The 13,638-nt window shown below is 37.2% G+C and overlaps 1 protein-coding gene across 2 annotated transcripts in view; it reads right to left on the reverse strand.

Annotated features, from left to right (window-relative positions):
* The window catches only part of SLC2A13 (solute carrier family 2 member 13), a 482,259-nt gene that overhangs the window by 367,303 nt on the left and 101,318 nt on the right, over positions 1-13,638 (reverse strand). The gene's annotated exons all lie outside the window — the stretch shown is intronic.

Here is a 13,638-nt window from a genome sequence, read left to right on the forward strand (position 1 = left end):
AGGAAGAATCAGACACAACTGAGCAACTTAAAAAAAAAAATCAATCTAGAACACTTGGATGTTTCCTACTGATCCAAGTTCCAGAATATTTTCCATGGTAGATACATGGTGGTAGAGCTCAGAAGGCCAGTCCTGATTACATAATAATCCATAAATTAATGAGAATCCACCTGACTCAACACACTTTTCAAAGCTATTCTAGAATTTCAGTTCAGTTCAGTCGCTCAGGCGTGTCTGAATCTCTTCGACCCCATGGACTGCAGCACGCCAGGCTTCCCTGTCCATCACCAACTCCTGGAGCTTGCTCAAACTCATGTCCATCGAGTTGGTGATGCCATCCAACCATCTCAGCCTCGGTCATCCCCTTCTCCTCCTGCCTTGAATCTTTCCCAGCATCAGAGTCTTTTCCAATGAGTCAGTTCTTCACATCAGGTGTTAAGCTATGCCAAACCAAAAGTACAGCAAACCTGAAGATTCCATACACATATTTTGTGAACAATTCTATTATTTTCCAGGAAATTTCATTTTAATTCCAAAGAGAGAAGAAAAGCAAAATACAACTGCTACATAAGTGTTCAGAGTATCTCTTATGACAAACTATAGCAACAAATACACTCAGAAAAATTAACTAAGATATAGAAAGTAAACAAAGTGTTTATCAATGACTGACTAAATAAATCACTTGACCTACAATATTAAAAGATCTTATTAGACATGTTTCATACTTTAATCCATTAATTTTGATGATTGCATCAATACTGAATCATTCCTTCCTCAGCTCACCTACAAAATATTTTTAACCTCAATTATGTCATTACACCTTCAGTTCAGTTCAGTTAAGTCACTCAGTCATGTCCGACTCTTTGCGACTCCATGAATTGCAGCATGTCAGGCCTCCCTGTCCATCACCAACCCCCGGAGTTTACTCAAACTCATGCCCATCGAGTCGGTGATGCCATCCATCCATCTCATCCTCTGTCGTCCCCTTCTCCTCCTGCCCCCAATCCCTCCCAGCATCAGGGTCTTTTCCAATGAGTCAACTCTTCGCATGAGGTGGCCAAAGTATTGGAGTTTCAGCTTCAGCATCAGTCCTTCCAATGAACACCCAGGACTGATCTCCTTCAAGATGGACTGGTTGGATCTCCTTGCAGTCCAAGGGACTCTCAAGAGTCTTCTCCAACACCACAGTTCAAAAGCATCAATTCTTTGGTGCTCAGCTTTCTTCACAGTCCAACTCTCACATCCATACATGACCACTGGAAAAACCATAGCCTTGACCAGACGGACCTTTGTTGGCAAAGTAATGTCTCTGCTTTTTAATATGCTGTCTAGGTTGGTCATAACTTTCCTTCCAAGGAGGAAGCGTCTTTTAATTTCATGGCTGCAATCACCATCTGCAGTGATTTTGGAGCCCCAAAAAATGAAAGTCTGACACTGTTTCCACTGTCTCCCCATCTATTTCCCATGAGGTGATGGGACCCAGATGCCATGATCTTAGTTTTCTGAATGTTAAGCTTTGAGCCAACTTTTTCACTCTCCTCTTTCACTTTCATCAAGAGGCTTTTTAGTTCCTCTTCACTTTCTGCCATAAGGGTGGTGTCATCTGCATATCTGAGGTTATTGATATTTCTCCCAGCAATCTTGATTCCAGCTTGTGCTTATTCCAGCCCAGCATTTCTCACGATGTACTCTGCATATAAGTTAAATAAGCAGGGTGACAATATACAGCCTTGACATACTCCTTTTCCTATTTGGAACCAGTCTGTTGTTCCATGTCCAGTTCTAACCATTGCTTCCTGACCTGCATACAGGTTTCTCAAGAGGCAGGTCAGGTGGTCTGGTATTCCCAATTCTTTCAGAATTTTCCACAGTTTATTGTGATCCACACAGTCGAAGGCTTTGGCGTAGTCAATAAAGCAGAAATAGATGTTTTTCTGGAACTCTCTTGCTTTTTTCGATGAACCAGCGGATGTTAGCAATTTGATCTCTGGTTCCTCTGCCTTTTCTAAAACCAGCTTGAACATCTGGAAGTTCACAGTTCACGTATTGTTGAAGCCTGGCTTGGAGAATTTTGAGCATTACTTTACTAGCGTGTGAGGTGAGTGCAATTGTGTGGTAGTTTGAGCATTCTTTGCGATTGCCTTTCTTAGGGATTGGAATGAAAACGGACCTTTTCCAGTCCTTTGGCCACTGCTGAGTTTTCCAAATTTGCTGGCATATTATACATTATATTATAATAAATTATTTACCTATTTCACTTGATTGCATATTTAACCACGTATTCAGCAAAGGACCTTATAAAGTATCTTGCACAGTGGGTATTTAGTAAATGTTTTGTGAAATGATACAAAACAGCTATATAATATAAACTGTCTATAAAAACTAAACAGAAAATAACTGCTTCACATTTCTATAATAACATTTTATGCAAAACCCTACTGGGTCATTTAGGTCTGCAAAGTTACTTACAGAGTAATTCTTTCCAAGAAACTAAATTTTTGTAATTCAACATATAACCAAACCTTTTCTTCTGAAGAAGACTCATTTGATGAGAACTAAAAAGATTAGCTCACCCAAAAGCATATTTCTGGCCTCTTTCCTTTACAATGTTAATTTGTATAACCAAATCTGTTACTTAGATGTTTGATTTAATGCTGTAAATGAATGAAATTTCTATTAAGTTGTGTTCTCGCTTTAAAAATTTAAGAGAAAAGATTATCCTACACTGCCAATTACTTAAAAGAAAAGCAATAAAAAGATGACTTGAAGAGCTTACTCACTGGAAGACCCTGATGCTGGGAAAGACTGATGGCAAGACGAGAAGAGGGCAACAAAGGATGAGATGGTTGGATGGCATCACTGACTCAATGCACACAAGTTTGAGCAAACTCAAGGAGACAGTGAAGGACAGGGAAGCTTGGCGTGCTGCAGCTAATGGGGTCACAAAGAGTCAGACACAAGTTAGCAACTGAACAACAACAAATAAAAAGGTAGAAAGCAAATATGTTGAATTAGGAAATAAATAAGAAAAATACTAATGGTGAAACCCTTTATGTTCATTTCTTTATACCTTTCTCGATCTTTTATTCTGTTCTCCAAACCCCCTTTAGTGATGAATTAAGATTAAAGGGATACACTAAATACTTCAAAGAAGCACTGAAATGAATATAGAAACTGAATCATTTTTAGACCCAAAGATGCTCAGGTAATACTTTGCACTATTGTAGGCTTCCCTGGTACACTTCATTATGCTCATTATGTTCACTTCATTATGTTCATTAAGAACATAAGCTTTTTTAAAAACTAAAAGAAAAAAGAAGAGGAGAAAAGGGAAAAGAAAAACACAAACATACATATTAGCTTGTTTTCTAAGCCAGCTGTAGGAGACAGAATACTTCAGCCCTCCAGTCTTCTGAAATTTCTAAATGCAAAGAGTCTAGATCTGACATTTACAATTCAATGACTTAATACCAGGATAAGAAAAAGAAACTCACATTCTATTGCCAAATGTTAAGGAAATTAAAGCCTATTTTCAGAGACTGGTCAAGATAAACATGTTTTATACATTTACATCCTAAGATTTCTCTTTTAAAAGTAAAACAAAGAAGCTTATTTTCAGTTCAGCTCAGTCGCTCAGTCGTGTCTGACTCTTTGTGACCCCATGGAATGCAGCACAGCAGGCTCCCCTGTCCATCACCAACACCCAGAGCTTGCTTAAACTCATGTCCATCGAGTTGGTGATGACATACAACCCATCTCATCCTCTGGCGTCCCCTTCTCCTCCTGACTTGAATCTTTCCCAGCATCAGGGTCTTTCCCAGCATCAGAGTCTTTCCCAAAGAGTCAATTCTTCATATCAGGTGCCCAAAGTATTACAGCTTCAGCTTCAGCATCAGTCCTTCCAATGAATATTCAGGACTGATTTCCTTTAGCACTGAATGGTTTTATCTCCTTGCAGTCCAAGGGACTCTCAAGAGTCTTCTCCAACACCACATCTCAAAAGCATTAATTCTTCAGCACTCAGCTTTCTTTATGGTCCAACTCTCACATCCATACATGACTACTAGAAAAACCATTCCTTTGGACCTTTGTCAGCAAAGTAATGTCTCTGCTTTTTAATATGCTGTCCAGGTTGGTCATAGTTTTTCTTCCAAGGAGCAAGCGTCTTTTAATTTCATGGCTGCAGTCACCATCTGCAGTGATTTTTGAGCCCAGGAAAGTAAAATTGGTCACTGTTTCCATTGTTTCCACATCTATTTGCATCTATTTCCCCATCTTTGCATCCATGATGTCATCACCAGATGCCATGATCTTCATTTTTTGCATGTTGAGTTTTAAGCCAGCTTTTTCACTCTCTTTTTTCACTTTCATCATGAGGCTCTTTAGTTCTTCTTCATGTTCTGCCATAAGAGTGACATCATTTGCATATCTGAGGTTATTGATAACTCTCCCAGCAATGTGATTCCAGCTTGTGATTCATCCAGCCCAGCATTTCGCATGATGTACTCTGCATATAAGTTAAATAAGCAGGGTGACAATATACAGCCTTGACATACTCCTTTCCCAATTTGGAACCAGTCTATTGTTCCATGCCCAGTTCTAACTGTTGCTTCTTGACCTGCATACAATCTAGGCTAGTTAAAGCACTGCTACAGACTCACCAAGAGTCCTCTAAATCCAAGGAAACCAAATGAATGACAAGAGTACACTAATAAAACAGGCAGGCAATTCCCAAACAAACAGGTAGCCCCCTAACATGGGATATCTCCTTATTATAAGTCCAATCAAGAGTTCTAAACCCTGCCTACACATTAGAATCACCCAAGAGGCTTTTAAAACATACCGGCATCCAGGTCCCAGCCACCCCAGAGATTCTGACTAACTGGTCTGGGCTTTAAGACCAGGGAATTCTATTTTCTTAAAAGTTCCCAAGGTGGTACTAATGTGTCTTCCTGGCTGAAAACCACTGATCTAAGTATTTTAAAAGCCCGGGGTTAAAGTGAACAATAAGTTCTCAAGGTTCACATTTTAACCAAACGCCATTTACCTTCTAGAGGCCAGATAAGCACATCAAGCTGAAAGAATGGGAAAGGAGCTTGACTCAAGAAAAAGTGCCAAGCCTTCATGAATTCTAAAATCTTTAGCATTTTCTTTAATATCAAGATCACTCATAGAAAGATACCTTTTAAAACTTGCTAAGCTGAAGTTAACAAATGAGCTATTCTCTGGAACAACTAGCAGTACTCAGACCTACATACCAGACAACTAAGACAGGAGCCTCAAACACTAAGCAATACTTTCAAATTGTGTGTTTTGGCCAGCTATCAACAAAGGAGACAAGCCTGGTTTCATCTCGGATTAAGCCTTCCCAGTCTCAGGAACTGAAACTCTGTAAACCAAACATCCTTCCTTCCTAGGTGTCAACCTTCGACACTACGGCTGAGCAGACCTGCTAAGCTGCTGCTTTTGGGTGACCTGATCCTCACACAAAACCAAACAAGTCCTTCATGGAACTGAACATTTACAGTCTATCTTGTCTTAAAGGAATCACATTGCTCTCACCTATGAAATGAAAGACAAGTGTCCTCAAACAGATGGACACTTAAGGCACAGTATTTTGTAGTTCATAACTGCCCCTCTCTGAACTGATGACAAAATGGTTATCTGATAACACAGTCAACAGGTAAACATATTATTTATCTCTAGTATTTCCACAGTGATGTTAATTATGTTCTAAATTCACAAACTTCTACTTGAAGGTATAAATTTAGCTTGGACATATGATCATTTCACAGTAACAGCGAAAGTAATAGCTAACGCATAGCACTAGCACTAGTTACTGTGTGCCAAGCACTGCTCAAAGGAATTAAAATATCCTAACTTATTTATCTCTAAACAACCCTAGGACATACGTACCATTATTATTACCATTTTAAAGACAAGGAAACGAGGCACAAAGAAGATAAAGAACTAGCATGCAGTAGAATTAGGATTAAAAACCCAGGCTTCCTATAATAAATGTTTCTTTTAAGTTAAGCTACAATAAATGTTTAACAATTACTTGATAAAATTCATAAAAGGGGGCATACATTTACATTAGTCTCATATTTAAATACTTTGAAGGATCGCTTCAAAAGTTTGTTGTTTACACATCTCTCAGTGTTGTTAACACATCTCAGTAAAGCCCAGTAGCAACAGAAGGAGAAAGAGCCTCTGGGTGCTGTCCTCCCAGTCTTGCCAAACACAGCACTGACCTAGGCACCCACTGGGCTAGGGATCTGCAAACTGGACTTAACAACGCTGACCTGCTAGTGGCAAACCAAATATCTTTTTATCCTCTCAACACCAGAGTGTTTCTATGAGAACAGCTGACTATTAGTTAAAAGAAAATGTAATTTGTAAGGGTAAACTTCTACTGTACCCTATGCCAAACTGAATTTTGATGTCATTTTTCTTTACTCTATACAGGTAAACTTTTCAAACAGGAAAAATCTAGACAATAAGACAACAGATAATTTAGAAGAAAATTGGAGCAACAAAATTTTGACTTGAGAGTTGATCCTTTTAAAATGTTTTATATGACAAGCTGGGCTGGGCTGTGCTGTCACTTCAGTTGTGTCTGACTCTTTGTGACCCCATGGAATGTAGCCTGCCAAGCTCCTATGTTCGTGGAATTTTCCAGGCAAGAATACTGGAGTGGATTGCCATTTCCTCCTCCAGGGGATCTTCCCAACCCAGGAATCGAATCCATGTCTCTTACATTGTCTGCATGGGCAGGCAAGTTCTTTACCACTAGCGCCACCTGGGAAGTCTCTTTATGTGACATATGTGATATTAATTGATCTAAAGTTGCTTTTCTCTACATTTTGTTTTCCAATGTCTGCCTCCCAGAGGCTTCCCCGAAAGGAACTGTGCTGGAGAGAGTAACTGTTATCCGGCATCATATTCTTTTTTACTTCTTTTCTCCCCTCTATTCTTTTTCTTCCTCAAATTCTCAAATGACAGGAAAAAAAAGGTTACCAGGGCCTTATAATGTAAGAGCCATACATACGATTTATGGTTTTAATTATAAGTCAAGCTATAACAGAAAGACTATCACAGCTAGGGGAATTGTATTACAAAGTGTTACATTTAAAACAAACTATACAAAATTATTTTCATGGCCCTTGAGGTGCTGGATTCTACTAACAGAAGGCATTTTCATGTGGAAAAGCCCAGCAAAGATTTTTTTGGACACTGCAGTCATTTAGCCAATTATCCTCCTCAAGAGCCATGAGAGCATTAAGGTGCAGCTCAATAATCACTTCCTTACCTGTCTCTAGACCTCAGGTTGTTAAAAATCTCCATTTTTAAGCCAAATCATCACATTACATTTTTCTAGTCATAGAGAATCTTGATATTTTTCAAAACACAACCTCTAAAACTGTCTTGGGTACAAGGAGGGTTTTTAGCAATATCCTCTAATAATATAAATACCGTCTTATAATAAACTGGAAAAAAATGTATTTGTTATTCTAACAGTTTTACCTCCATTCTTTATCTTCTAGTTTGCATTTATATCTATTTTCTATTAATTTAAAAATAAGAATGTTATGCTAGCCCATTTTTATGGGCTAGTATGTTAACCCATTTCTAAGAACACAAATATATTAGAGGAACATTGCATCATAAATACTAAGATGCTGTGTTTTATCCTTTAAAACTCTACAATTTCAAACTGGCATCCTTTCACATGTAATTTTGAAATAAACTTTAAACCTTTTTTTCCTGAAACGTTTCACTGAATATCAGAACAAGTCAGCAGTTAGAATCAGTAAATTCTTTGAAAATGTTACTTTATGAAGATTTATGTTACTTTATGCTTACTTGGTGGAGAAGGCAATGGACCCCACTCCAGTACTCTTGCCTGGAAAATCCCATGGACAGAGGAGCCTGGTGGGCTGTGGTCCATGGGGTCGCTAAGAGTCTGACAAGACTAAGCGACTTCACTTTCACTTTTCACTTTCATGCATTGGAGAAGGAAATGGCAACCCACTCCAGTGTTCTTGCCTGGAGAATCCCAGGGACAGGGGAGCCTGGTGGGCTGCCGTCTATGGGGTCGCACAGAGTCGGACACAACTGAAGCGACTTAGCAGCAGCAGCAGCAGCAGCATGCTTACTTAGAATGCTAAGGCTGAAATTCAAACATCTGAATGTAAGTTAAGTGCCAAACTCTAAGAAGTTGAGCATCATGAACAAACAATCAGAGTGCAGTATTGTGTAAATCCAAAAACATCTCCCTAAGCTGCAACTTTCCAATATATTGATCGTTATACTCTATTTAGACTGGTAAGAACTTCCCCTTAAAAAGCCATAAGCCAATTCCTTCAAACCACATCCAAGAACACAGTCCTTCAGCCCTATATCTAGGGCTACTCAACTTTGATGTTCAAGAGTCCTATGGATTTTGAGTTTTTACATATATTTCTCATATACTTTAAGTAATAATACATGAGTAATACATTTACTCCAAAATTTCTATTCTTGGGTTTACAAAAGAAACAGCCACCTTTAAATATTAATAATAAAATATTTACTCAATAGTCATCAAACATAAGTTATGATTTATATGTGTTCCTACTTAATGCAAAAGTTTTAAATGCAAGAACACAGTACTGAATTTTACTATCTGCTACAGTTATAACAACTTACTTCATAATATATTTTTTAAGTTTTGTTCATCACTCAGAAAAAATTAAATTAAGAATTATACTGCCTTAAAAAGGCTGCAAATGAACTTATCTACAAAACCAAAATAGAGTTACAGACATAGGTAATAAATTTATGGCTTCCAGCAGGTAAGAGGGGGAGAGGAATAAATTGGGGACTGATATTGACACATATACACTACCATATATAAAATAGATAACTAACAAGGACCTAGGACAGGGAACTCTATTCAATATTCTATAATGGTCTATATGTGAAATGAATTTAAAAAGAATAGATATATGCACTTGTATAAAAGATTCACTTTCAAATTTACCTGAAACTAACACAACATTGTAAATCAATTATATCTCAATAACAAATTTTTAAAAAGAAAAAAAATACTGCCTAATTAAGACCTCAGGCTAATAAGTTAATTTTCTTCTGCCATTAAGGGCTATATTCTGTATTCATCAATGATCATTCATATTGTCAATGACTAATACACTTGAAAATCTGAAGGCAGACAGAACAAAGAGACACACAGCTGGGGGTAAATAATAAAAAAAAATTAATGTGTCAAGTTGTATTCTCGCTAGTAAAAAAAAAAATGATACAGCAGCAGCAAATCAGCAATTTTTGTGTTACCTAGTAAATGAGTCTATGTAAAAAAAATCATAGCCATAGGTATAAACATAGACATAAGCCAAAGAAAATATTAACTCTATCTACAACTTTAGGGAAAAAACCTCTGAAAGAAATCTGAGATCAATACACAAGACAAGTGGCTTCAATTCAGTTCAGTTGCTCAGTCGAGTCCAACTCTTTGAGACCCCATGGACTGCACCACACCAGGACTCCCTGTCCATCACCAACTCCTGGAGTTCACTCAAACTCATGTCCATTGAGTCAGTAATGCCACTCAACCATCTCATCGTCTGTCATCCCCTTCTCCTCCTGCCTTCTATCTTTCCCAGCATCTGGGTCTTTTCCAATGAGTCAGTTCTTCTCATTAGGTGGCCAAAGTACTAGAGTTTCAGCAACAGTCCTTCCAATTGAGTATTCAGGACTGATTTCCTTTAGGATTGACTGGCTTGATCTTTGCTGTCCGAGGGACTCTCAAGAGCCTTCTCCAACACCACAGTTGAAAAGCATCAATTCTTCAGCGCTCAGCTTTCCTTATGGTCCAACTCTCACATCCATACGTGACTACTGGAAAAACCACTGCTTTACCTAGACGGACCTTTGTTGGCAAAGTAATATTTCTGATTTTTAATATGCTGTCTAGGTTGGTCACAGCTTTTCTTCCAAGGAAGAAAATTTCATGGCTGCAGTCATCATCTGCAGTGATTTTGGAGCCCAAGAAAATGAAGTCTTTTATTTTCTGTCATTGTTTCCATTGTTTCCCCAGCTACTTGAATGAAGTGATGGGACCAGATGCCATGATCTTAGTTCTTTGAATGTTGAGTTTTAAGCCAGCTTTTTCACTCTCCTCTTTCAACTTTCATCAAGGGCTCTTCAGTTCCTCTTCACTTTCTTCCATAAGGGTGGTGTCATCTGCATATCTGAGGTTATTGACATTTCTCCTGGCAATCTTGATTCCAGCTTGTCCTTCATCCAGCCTGGCATTTTTCAAGGCACGTGGCTTGGCTGAGGTTATTTAGTGTTGTAGTCACAGTAGGATCAGCAAGATACACTAGCTTTGATAGAATAAGATTAGATGCTATTTAAATAAATGAATGTGGTATTCGGCAGAGATATTAGATAGTTTGAAACAACATGGCAAAATGCATCAAGACTTGTACAAAATTCACATTAAGACTGCAGAAAATAATGCACACACAGCCATACCTATATATATATATATATATATATATATATATATATATATATATATATATATATCCTCTTTTTTCAAACTCTGAATATCTTCCATATGCAAAGCCCTACGTTTGAGATTATGGAGATACACAAACGATCAAGAGACATTTCCTTGCTTCAAGGAACTTATACCTAGTAATCGTGGAATGAAACAGTATTATATAATTGCTAGGATTGAGATTTAGTCACTGTGTAAAAGTAAGGGGAAAAATTATTTCAACAGAGGATATTAGAAAAAGTGTCATGGTAAAAACAACATTTAAATTACCACTGACCATTGCAGAAAAGGAATATAATGCAAGGAGCCAATATAAGATTCAAATTAGAGATTTCCCTGGTGGCTCAGTGGATCAGAATCTGCCTGCCAAAGCAAGGAACACGGGTTCGATCCCTGGTCCAGGAAGATTCCAAACATCACACAGCAACTAAGCCCATGATCCACAACCACTGAGCCTGTGCTCTAAAGCTTACAAGCTACAACCACCAAGCCCACGTGCAGCAACTACTGAAGCCGCCGTACCTAGAGCCTATGCTCTGTAACAAGAGAGGCCACTATAAGGCGAAGCCTACACAGCTCAACCAAAAGTATCCATAGCTCGCCACAACTAAGGAAAGCTTACAAAACAACAAAGACCCAGTGCCGCCAAAATAAATAAATAAATATAAATAGGTAAAATTAAAATATTCAAATTAACTTTTTGGTAAAATTTGCATACAATAGAATGAGACGATCCAAGGGTTACCATTCTATGAGTTTATATATCTATATGCATACATGTCTTCTTGTAACTACCATCTTAGTGAAGAAATATAACATTCCCATTACCCAAGAAGGTTCCCTCAAACCCTACCCACTTCCAGTCAATCCCCATTGCCTTAGATCATCACTGGTTGAATTTCTGTTCCCACAGTTAATTTTGGGACTTCCCTGGTGGTTCAGTCAGTAAAGAATCTGCCTGCAGTGTGGGAGACCTGGGTTTGATCCCTAGGTTGGGAAGATCCCCTGGAGGAGTATGGCAACAGTTAATTTTGAATGTTAATGAATTTTATATGGAATCATAGAGACCATACTCTTTCGTGTCTAGCTTCTTTCAATCATGTTTTTGAGATACATCCATCCTTTCTAATCCGCTGATTTATCAATCCTTACCAGTCTCTCACTGATTATTTTCACTTTATACTAAGTCTTGAAATCAGACAGCGAATTCTCCAACTTGTTCTTCAAGATGGTTTTTGGCAATTTTAGGTCCTTTACTTTTCTGTAAAAATTTTAAAATCAATTATCCATTTCAATGAATTCAAATGAATGTAAGTGGTGATGGTAGGCATCTTAATCTTGAATTACATCATAAGGGAAAGCATTTAAGCTTTCCCCATTGAATATAAAGTTTGCTGCACATTTCTTCATAGATGTCCTTCACTGAATTCAAGAAGTCTCTTCCTTTCTAGTTTGCAGAAAAGGTTCTATCATAAACAAATGTTATTCTGTCAAATGTTTTACTGCATATACTGAGATTGATCACTTAGGTTTTCCTTCTTTAAACAATTCAATATGGTGACTTCTACAAATTACTTTTCATATGGTAAACAAACTTGACTTTTCTGGGAAAACTGTCTCGGTCAGTTTATATAAAGCATTTATTATTCTTTTATGTATCATCGGGTTTGATTTTACTAATATTTTAAGTATACTTTCAATCCGTGTCTAGAATTTACTCTCCTTGTAGTAACTTAAGCCACTCCCAGAACTAGCAAGCTATGAATTCGAACCACTGTTTTACCAAATGAACGGGAATCTTCATTACTACCAAAGGTGCAGCCCATCCAGAAGAAGTTCAACGTTTCAGCAGCAGGCAGCCCTTATGTATAATCTCTTAACATAAAATTTATTGGCACCTATTATGATATACTTTAATATTTAACATGTATGTATAACTATTGGGTATCCAATATGTGTCACTGTTAAATGTACCAGAAATAAAAAACTGGACAACTGAGGCATGACTAATTTCATTAAAAAAGTCCACAATATTAGTAATGCTGGCCTCAAAACCCAGCTGGGGAGTATTCCTTATACTTCTATCTTTTAAAAACTTTTGTTTAAGCTTGGAATATTTCTTTCTTAAATGTTTTATAGAATTCACCAGTGAAACCATATGGGCCTGGAGTTAGCTTTTCAGGTAGGTTACTACTAATGATTCAACTTAATAAACATAATAATACTCAGATTTTCCATTTTACCTTGTGTTGGCTTTTAGTAGAGTTGTGATTTTCAAGCAATATGCCCATCCCATCCTTATTGGCACAAAATTGTTCAAAGTGCTCCCTCAACTATCTTTATATCAATAGAAATGATGTGCTTTTACTCCTGAAAATGGTAACTTGTATGTTATCTTTTTAAATCAGTCATAACCAGTTTACCAATTTTATTAGTAATTCCAAAGAACCAACACTGTTTATTTTTTCTGTGGTTCACCTGCTCTGTACCTTGGCTTCTACTATTTATTATTTAATCCTTTCTGTTTTATTCAGTTTTAATGTGCTCATATTTTTCTAGCTTAACATGAAACTTAGATCATTTGACTTCTCCACTTCTCTAATAAAATCACTCTAGCTATATATATTATGCTGCAAGCACAACTGAAGCTGTATTCAACAAATTTTGATATATTTTATTTCCTTTGAAGTCAAAATTATTTTCTCATTTTCCTTCCGATGTCTCCTGAGTTATTTAGAACATGTTGCTTTTATTCCCAAATATTTGAAGCTTTTCTGGTTATTTTATTGATGTCTAATTTAATTCTGCTATAGTTAGAGAACATACTCTCTAAGAGTCACTTTTAAAATTTATTAACTTTTATTTTATGATTCAACATATGGTCACTTTCAGAGAATGTCTGATATAAATTTGAAAAAGAATGTGTACATTGCAGCTGTCGGGTATGGCCATCTACAAATGTCAACTATGGCAAGGCAGTTAAGAGTGTTTTCTAGTTTTTTTATAAACTTAATTTTTGTCTAGTTGTCCTATCAGTTGCTAAGAGTTAAAAATTCTCCAAATATGAGCCT

Source organism: Cervus canadensis, chromosome 25 (assembly GCF_019320065.1).
Source record: "Cervus canadensis isolate Bull #8, Minnesota chromosome 25, ASM1932006v1, whole genome shotgun sequence".
Classification (NCBI taxonomy): Eukaryota; Metazoa; Chordata; class Mammalia; order Artiodactyla; family Cervidae; genus Cervus; species Cervus canadensis.